The following is a 9,721-nucleotide window of genomic DNA, read 5'->3' as shown; positions in this document are numbered from 1 at the left end:
GTAGTACCAACCTCATAAAATGGGTGTAAAGCTTAAATGAGATAATTCATTGAAAGCATTTAACAAAGTGTCTAGCACATATTAAACCTACTTTTTAATTGTTGTTATTAAACCACTTAGGCAACTGCCTTCCCTTTTGTGAGACTGGCCTTAGAGACAGCCAACAGAAAATGAAAATGGATGTGTTTGCATTAGTGGGAGGTGGGAAGATAAGGAGGAAGAATTGAGAAAGCAAAGGGAAGAAAAGACTGCAAAGCCCTCTGCTCTCTTGGACCTCTTCTGATTCCACCAGCACAGGTAGGCCATTTTCTTGCCCTGCCAGAAGAAGTAGAAATTGAACTGTGATCTGGAGAGCTATCTGTTCTGATCATTAAACACCAGGAGCCAGTTAGACCTAATTGTCTTTGAAAAATCTGAAGACCAAACACTTTTTTTTGGAGGTCAGGCTGCATAACTGAGAAGGAGTCAGAGGTACCTGGGATGAAAATAAAGACATAATAGGTTCATATAGTTGGTCTGAAAATTAGCTTTAGGGATCTCCTTACGTTTGTTTCTTAATGGTCTGAAACATAATAATGGCTTTGGCCATAATAAAGATGAATTAGGGGTTTTTTTTCCTGAAAAATAATGAAACTTTAGTAAACATCCCAGGTTTATCACTTAATTTATCCCTAGCTCATGGGGAAAGAGACCTCCCCCAACCCAGCCCCCATTTTTAATATTCCAAGCTACTAGATTTCAATAACCCACTCTCCAGCAATGTGTGTCTCATTTCCCTGGACAGACCAAATAGGCAATAACAGCCTCTCGGTTAGAACACTAATGTTGTAATTTAGAACTTCTGTCAAGATGAAAGATCTTTGCTGGGATCCTCAGAGGGCCCACAGCAACACTTCAACCCAGGCCCGGATAATGAAGTTTTCATTATTAAATAAAGATATTTTAGGAATGTCATAAACCATAAATCCACTCTCTTCTATTGCCCTGCCACCTTATTGTGTTTATTTCTAGCAAAAGTCCATCCTCTCTCAATTGCCCCAACTCCTCCAAGCTTGGTGTTTCTTGCCTTTCAACCCCTTAATCCCACTGTGATGCACTTATGTTGCCATGGCAATAGAAGACTGTGTCTTCTCCCACATTGAGACCCAAAGGCTATAAAAAAGGAAAGTGTCTGCGGAGAAGAGGAGTGCCTGCTCCCTCTCCCTGTTGGCTTCCTCCTCCCCACCTTGTCCTGCCAATCAGCTGAGAGACTGACTCCACACAGCTTTATCTCACCTCAAGGAAAGGCTAACATACGCCATCAGGTCTGGCTGTACTTAAAAATTATGGCACAATCAATTTTTAACGTGAATTTAGTGCTGGTTGGAAGCTTTAGACTCTGAGTCCTAGGAAAATGATTCATCTGTTTATTCATTCGCCAAATATTGGGGTGCGGTTTTCTCAAACCCCACCTGCCTTAACCTGGTTGTGCTCTTGCCACTAAGATCACACACAGTCTTACTGAGGCTGCTCATGCCAGGCTCAGGAACCTGCTCCCTGTAGATCCAGCCCCATCCTGGAGAGCAGAGGGGAAGAAGAATGGACACTCTTACTTTCCCAAGGCCTGGTGACACAACAGAGTCAGAGGGCAAAGAGAGCTCAGACACTTCTCAGCGAACTCCATAAATAAGAGAAGCAGGACTTCTGAAATTAGGAACTCATTTAGCCACCCCCAACCCACTACTGAACTACACCTGACAAGCCAGCTGTCTTAAAGATTCAGGGGAAACTTTCCAGTCTATCCCAGGAACTCACTCATATTTGCATGTAACCAAATGTCTCTTTGCTGTGAATTAGGCTCATATTCAAAGGAGATGAAGATCTACTTATAACAGTACTCAATATTATGTTCTCAGAAGGGGAGTGTTAATACTTAGGGAACTAGCTTGTACTTGTATTTTTGTTTATACTCATGATCCAAATGAAAGCAAAAAGAACTGTAAGATTAATCAAGGATGAATTTGTAGATATATCCGAGGACAAAAATGATGACTCCACATGGCTTCCAGCCATCTCTGTGTAGTTTCTTCCATCACAGTGATATTTGACATTGAACAGATTAAGCAATAAGATATAGTTTTTAAAAATCACTTTTTCATCTCCATTGCTCAATGAGCTTCAGGAACAGTTGGTCTCAGCAAAAAACACTCTTTTCTGAAAACATCTGAGAATCCAAATTATGAATTATATATATTATATATATGTGTGCGTGTATGTGTGTGTATATATATATATATATTTTTTTTTAAAGTCCATCTAGAAGCACACATCAATCAGTTTGGGCTATTTATTGGAGGAGAGGACACAACAAGCCATAGAATGTTATCAGCACTTGAATTAATTGAAAATAAATTTCCCCTCCCAGCGCTAAACAAATGACGAATTTTTTGTGTGATAACACACGCCAGCCTGCAATAGGTGGCTAAGATTCCACTAATTTAAAAAAATCTCATTTGAAGATAGTTAATGGTTTCTGCATTTCCACAAAGCGCTAGTCAGACTAGTCAGATTACATTCCCCTGAACTTCAGGGTCTGTGCTGATTACTACTCAATTAGTTTTGATTCAATTCACTGAAGAAAAATGTCCATTTCATTAGTGTGGAGAAATAACCATTGGACACAAAATATATTTCTCAGCATTGCTATGGCAACTGAGATGACACAGCTGAGCTCAGAATGTTAATGCCTTCCCTGGGACTATGTTTTTAAGTCAGCATGCGGTCATTAAGCCTTGCTGGGTGGGGGTGGCTCCTGCCACATCGCCATCGCAATTGGCAGGCAGAAGAACCCATGGCACTCCCAAGAAGGCTTGGTTCCTGCCACTCGCCTCCCCTGCCACTCCCCTGTGGGCTGGGCATATCAGCAATAGCATAGATTGTCATCTTGCAAGTCCCCAAGGCCCCTCTTTATGTGACATGCAGAAGTCCAGCTGGGCAGTGAAAAATGCGGTCTGTCATCTAGATGTGTTTTCCTACGTGTTGTCTGTTTTGTGAATGCATGCAACTGTCCGGGTGATGAACTGACTTTTGAGCTTGTCATTGTTGCATTCCAGCCAGCACAGCATTGACAGAGAAGTGAGGAGCAAGTGGTTCAGCAGTTCAGTAAATATGGCGGTCAACCTGAAACACTCTGCCCACTTGAGGAAGACTTGACTGTCATCTGCACCCCGCAAGACATGTAGGCAAAGGACGGGAAAGCAGATTCTAGATTACGAAGCAAATAAATGGATCTGTTTGTATGCAATAGGGAGCAAACATGCCAATACCAGTCTTCAGGAATAATAGATGTGGCCATTATTTAGATGTTAATTAGGGTATAACCAAATTAAACCATAACAAAATTTCACTTGGGAGACTGAATTTTCCAGGTTAAATGAATAATTGCCCATATTTTTCCCTTAAGCTATGGTGGCATAATCTTAGGTTACCAATTAATAATTGATTGCTGTATACTGTGTTCAAGGCTCCATGCCTTAGGTTACAAAGATTAAGTACATGGAGCCTACACCCTCAAGGGACAGTTTAGTAGGGAGATAGCATATGAACTATTAATGAAAGCTACTATGTATTGAGTACTGACTCTGTGCCTGGAAGTGTACTAAGTACTTTATATGCAGTATTTTAATGTAATCCTCATATAGTATTATGAGGAGGATGTTAGCTCTATTTTATAACCAAGTACACAGAGGCTTAAAAAAGGGACTTGGCTAGTCAATTACTAGTTAAATTACAGCAAGTAACTGACAGAGCTGGATGCAAACATAAGTCTCTGACTCCACAATCACTTCGAACCACCATGCACACTGCCTTTCACGTACACATGAATAGAAAAGGCAGGCTGTAAATATTCAGGGCCCAGTGACTTACAAAAGTAAATACCTGATCTGTAAGGAAAGTAGCAAGTCTGATTGCATTTAATTAATTTAACTTCCCTTTTAAAATTCATCTTCAAAATAATGGGCAAAATCAGAGTGTCCCATTTCTTCCATTAAGCAGATGTTCTGCACATTGCCTTCCTGCTCCTTCTGCGACCACAGGGAGAGGAAGCACGGCTGCTGCAAGAGCTGCCAAAAGGCAGGGAGCAAGAGCTAATTCCACAACAAGAGCAAGCTCACAGTCGGTGATCTCAGTGTCAGAGTCCCACTCTACCCTCTTGGGATCCTATGTATCTGAGCTGCTCTATGTTTAATCATCATCATGTCACCATCAAAAATATTTATTAAGCCGTTGCATACATATGGTTCTGGTCACCCCATTTATTCTTGCTCCCTTGGCACATTATGTAATTTCACTCTATTTGTTTCCAGTGGTTTGACATAATTTTATATCATCTTTATACCTCTTCAGATACAGTGCTCAAAACATCCAGACCCAGACCTCTCTGAGTTCACAGAGTAGATTCTTACCCTTCTCTTTGCCTGACCACAGCAGGAGCAGTGGATCTTGGTGACAGGGATCTTTGTTCAGGGCTGGCCCAATGGCTGTCTCTTCCACGTGAAGCGGAATTAACCAACATAGGTGGGGGCTTGCAGTCTAAAATTATGCCACGGATAAAACATGCAATGAGCACACATGCCACTCTGTAGATGGGTTTTGTTGCTAGAATAACATTTGTGAAAATGTATTCTAAGAAAACCTAATTTCTTAGAATATTAAAGGATGTTACAGTCATGCAGTTCAGAACATGCTACTCCAAAACATGGCACCTTGGCATTTAAGAAAACAACAGAAGCAGGACCTTTGCCATTCTCCCCTGAAGTGGGCCATAAAATAATTCTCTGACTTTTCTCTAGGGTAGGGCATAAGACTCTCATTCCAGAGGAGTCCTCCCTGTACCCAGAGAAAAGGAATGAAGACAGAGGGACACAGAGAAAAACATGAACAAGGCCACGCACAGTGGCTCAAACCTGTAATCTCAGTATTTTGGGAGGCCAAGGTGGGAGAATGACATGAGCTCAGGAGCTTAAGATCAGCCTAGGCAACATGGCAAGACTCCATCTTTACAAAAAAAATTAAAAAGCTAACCAGGCATGGTGGCACATGCCTGTGATTACAGCTATTTGGGAGGCTGAGGCAGAAGGATCTCTTGAGCCCAGGAGGTCAAGGCTGCATTGAGCCATGTTTGAGCCACTGCACACCAGCCTGGGTGACAAAGCAATACCCTGTCTCATTTGGATTTTTTTTTAAAAAAAGAATCTGAACAAATAGGCCTTGCTAAGTTTCCCCCAAATTATTACCATTAGTAATATTCCTTTGTCCTCCAATCATACTTCTGCACCACTGTGCATAAAAATACAATCTTTTCTGTTTCTTTGGGTCTTCATTTCTGAAGGCTCTCATGTTAGGTAAAACTTAAATATATTTGTATGCTTTTGTCTTGTTAACCTGCCTTTTATTATAGCGGTCTCAGCCATGAACCTAAATGGGTAAGGTAAATATATTACTTCTCCCCTACAATAGAAAAACAAAAGGGGGAAGAGGAGGTTCTCCGGTCAATTATGTTTAGGAGATGCTGGGTTAAACAATGTTAATCAGGTTTGTTTGTTTGTTTGTTTTCTGCCAGGGTTCTCAGAGATCTTACTATACTACTGTATTATATGATTCTCCAAGTGAAGAGAATGGAGGGAAGCATTATCTACAGATCCATTTTTATGCTGCTGGAGCACTGAGGCACCACTCTTTTGCAAGTTCTGGAAAAAACAGAGCAGGGGTCAGTTTAGAAGCCTAACCTGTATACCTACATCAGGAAGCTCGGAAAATGGCTTACACCACTGGGACATTTTGCACGAAGATTCCTAAGCTTCATGGGAGACATGTTAAGGGCTTTCGGACTGATATTTGAGCCCAGGAAACAGAGCTACCAAATTAAGGCTTACAAATAAGACAAGGTTAAAAAAAAAATCTGGCCCCAAATCCCAGAAAGAGTGGCCCAAGTGGGCTGGAAACTAGCCACCCTGAGGTAGGAAAGAGTGCAGGAGGTAGGAGTGAAGGAAGTAGGAAGAGGTTCAGACCTAACCTAGCACAATGATTTATAATTTTTAGAGAAATCCTCTGTATAGAATTGAATACTTTGAGAAATGTAAGACAGAAAATTCTGATTGAATTAATTTCAACAATAGGCACACTGATACACTCACCCAGTAAGAAGACCAGGGTTCAGATCTTTAGAATCTCCGTGATTCTCTTAGTTCACACCGCACATTGTTTCTTGGATCCCACATCAGCCTCTTCCTTGAGTTTGCTCTTTCAGTTTGCTGGAGTAGATAACTTAGGAAGGATACGTCGAACAAATTTTCTAAGTCCTTGCATGTCTACAAATATTCCTGTTTTACTTTCACAATTGATTAACAGTTGGCTAGGTCTAAATTGAAAATCTAGGTTACGAATGTTCTTCCTCAAAATATTGAAGTCATTTCTCCATTGCCTGTTGGCATCCAGTGATACTGCTGAGAAATTCAAAGCCAGCTTAATTATTTTCGCTTATGTATAACTTTTTCTTGCATTGACTTTTAGGATCTTCTTTTTAACCTTAATCTTCTGCAGTTTTGACTTTCTAAATTGGGATTTATCATTGTTTTACCCTATTCAGACCCCATTGATCCCTTTCAATCTGCAGATTGAATCTTTAGCCCTGGAGAATTTTTTCTAGTACATCTTTGATAGTTTTCTCTCCTCAACTTTCTATATCGTCTCCTTCTGAAATCTTTTTTAGTGTTTGGAGCTTCCGGATCAATTCCTTATGTCATCTATACATTCTCTAGTTTTCTGTTTATCTCCCTAATTGTTCTAGATTCTAGAAAATTTCTTCAACTCATCTTCCTATCATTCTACTAATTTTTAAAAAAATTAAATATTAACACTTACATTAGTTAGGGCAACACTATCTGCTGCTGTAATAAATAAACCCCCAAATTTCAGTAGCTTATAATAATCACTAACTTCATACTAGCATAATTTTTTGAACACAGGTTCCCCTGTTTAGCAGGCAGCTCCTCCCCATCCAAAGAATCAGAGATTCGGACTCTTTCCACCTTCTGACTCTGCCGTCCTCCAAGGCCTCACATCGCCTTGCATTCTGCCAGAAGAGGGAGGAAGGTGATGAAAATCTTATTCTCAACAGCCTTGACATGAAAATGTCACATGTCTCTTCTGCTCACATTCCAACTGGTGAAAATAGTCATTTGGTCCCACTAGATACAATAGGGATGAGTAGGGTGCACTGTAAAATGTACGTCCTGGTTAACAACTGCTTCCCCATAATATAGTTATATACTTGGGAAGGAGGAACACAAATTTTGTGTTCAATTGATGACCATTAGCAGTCTTTGCTATAGTAATTATATACTTTTTTTCTTTTTGTGAGCTCAGTCATGTTCTCTGATTGTTCCTTGCCTAGAGTATACTTATCTCTTTTGTTCATAAGTGATTGCATCTTTTTCTTTTTTTTTTTTTCTTTTTTTGAGGCAGAGCCTCTCTTGATCACCCAAACTAGAGCACAGGAGTGCAGTGATGCCATCTCAGCTCACTGCAACCTCTGCTTCCCTGGTTCAAGCAATTCTCATGCCTCAGCCTCCCAAGTGGCTGGAACCACAGACACACACCACCATGCCAGGGTAATTTTTGTATTTTTGTTAGAGAAAGAGTTTTGCTATGTTGCCTGGGCAGGTCTCAAACTCCTGGCCTTAAGCAGTCTGCCCACCTCGGCCTCCCAAATTGCTGGGATTATAGGAGTGGCACTTTTGTCTAAGATCGGCTATTCTTTGTTATTTTGGCCATTCTTTTTTAAAATTATGTTTATTTTGCAGTTTTGAAGCCAGTTTTATTTTGAATGCTTGTTCCCAGTGATCTTGGCCACTCTCATTCATGCTGTTGTTTCCTTTAGTTCTGGAGATCCTTGTTTATGTATATTAAAGAATTGAGATGTAGGTTGATTATTCTGAGTAGATGGATTGAGTTCAACTACTGTGGGCTTGTAGGCCTAATACCCCCAGCAGTCCTCTTTCTTGGCGGGAGAGCTGACGTCTTTGTACAAGGGTGGGCTTATCCACTAGCAGTTTCACTCCAGGTTACATGGAATCAGAATGGGAGAGTCAGCAGCCACAAACCACAAGCTCCACAGGAACCAGGAAAAGAAAGACTACTCTGGGCCACCACTCCCAATTAAGAAGCCTTGGTTACTCCAGGAAATTCATCTTTAGAGAAGAACATCTAGATGTTTTCCTAGGGAGTTTGCCGGTCATTCTGTGAACAGGACAGGACAGGAGAGGGTGGATGCAACCAGCAAAGCCTTCCACAGATGAATCATAGATTAACCCACCTCTTTGCAATTACTCTTTCCCCTTCTGCCCTCCTTACCAACACCAAGCTGCAAGTGTGTCCAGGTTTTAATCAGCATGACAATCCTACCTGCACTGCAGCCTCACCCAGCAAATGCTCAAGCCTGGACCGCTTCCCCCACTGTTTCCTCTGTGAACATGCTTCCATTCATCCTGTCTGATGTGCTGTAACCTCTCAGTTGATGAACCTGCCCACCCCCATACATTTGCCACCAGGTATTCATTGTTTTGTATACTTTCCAACTATCATTTTGACGATGCCTGATGAGGGGGAAAGTCTCCATTTGCCAGCCTCTGCAAAATTAGAAAAATACTTGTAAATGTCCTTTGGAGAATATCACCAAGTTTTACGAGAAAGAAGGGCTATAAAAAATAAAAAGCAGTGGCTAATAGCATTCTAAAAAGATGTTGGTCAGCTTTGGGGAGAAATTACCTTTCAATTTACATGGACTGACTCCATACATTCATTTATTCATTCATTTTTTTGTAATAAATACTGAAAGTTTATTATTTACCACAGGCTACCACAGGTAGCAGGGCAAGAACCATGAACAAAAATGGTCTTCTAGTCCCATCCTCAAGGAATTTAGAATTTATGGGTAAAATTACCATTTGAAATTTGAATTTATTTGTACACTGTTGGAAGTTCAGGACACTAAGAAAGCACCTTAAAAAAAAAAAAAAGCACAGAAACCAGACTTTGTATTTCATGGAAGGACTACTGGAGGAAGTAATCTGAGAAATAAAATAGAATCAGCCACATTAAGGCATGGGGTGGGGTGGGATTGAGTGTTCCAAATAGAGGAAATAGTATGCTAGAGCCTCAGAAGTGGCTCCCACCTGCCCATATGAAAAACTTCACACATGAATATTGACTGTGCTCGGAATGCCCTCCCATCTACCACTCCCAATCCACCAACTGTGGCAAAATTCTCAACTCAGGCACTCACCCACTCTCTGAGGAACTAATGGAATCTTCCCCCACAGGTCTAGGCATTTTCTTCCATTTGTACCTTATATGTTCTATGGTTTTAGCAATGGGCACACTCTGTAAAAGTGTTGGGTTCCTCCTTGTATCTATCACCAATCTAAATTCCCTGAAGTCAGGAGTTGTGTTTTATTTACATTTGTATCTCCTGCACTGGCATAAAGAGTGAATGCCAAGGGCTACGTAGACAATTGATATATCTTGAATGTTGAATGATGAATAAATGGAATGAATGAAGTAACAGAATTATGACAATATATTGCTTGCCCTCAGTTGTATACAAATTTAGTGTGACTCAGAAAAAAAAGTCGAGAGTTATAGTGAATGATTTACATATTCATTCTATGGGACCTTGGTA

At 40.7% G+C, this 9,721-nt stretch overlaps 1 long non-coding RNA gene across 1 annotated transcript; it reads left to right on the top strand.

Annotated features, from left to right (window-relative positions):
* Window positions 1-1,170: 1,170 nt before the first annotated feature.
* Window positions 1,171-9,451, top strand: LOC109027399 (uncharacterized). Its single transcript, XR_008677132.2, has 4 exons — window positions 1,171-1,304; window positions 3,093-3,217; window positions 5,603-5,749; window positions 8,105-9,451. It is a non-coding gene; the product is annotated as an uncharacterized lncRNA (long non-coding RNA).
* Window positions 9,452-9,721: the final 270 nt, after the last annotated feature.

Source organism: Gorilla gorilla, chromosome 1 (genome assembly GCF_029281585.2).
Source record: "Gorilla gorilla gorilla isolate KB3781 chromosome 1, NHGRI_mGorGor1-v2.1_pri, whole genome shotgun sequence".
Classification (NCBI taxonomy): Eukaryota; Metazoa; Chordata; class Mammalia; order Primates; family Hominidae; genus Gorilla; species Gorilla gorilla.
This window is presented reverse-complemented; position numbering and strand designations above follow the sequence as displayed.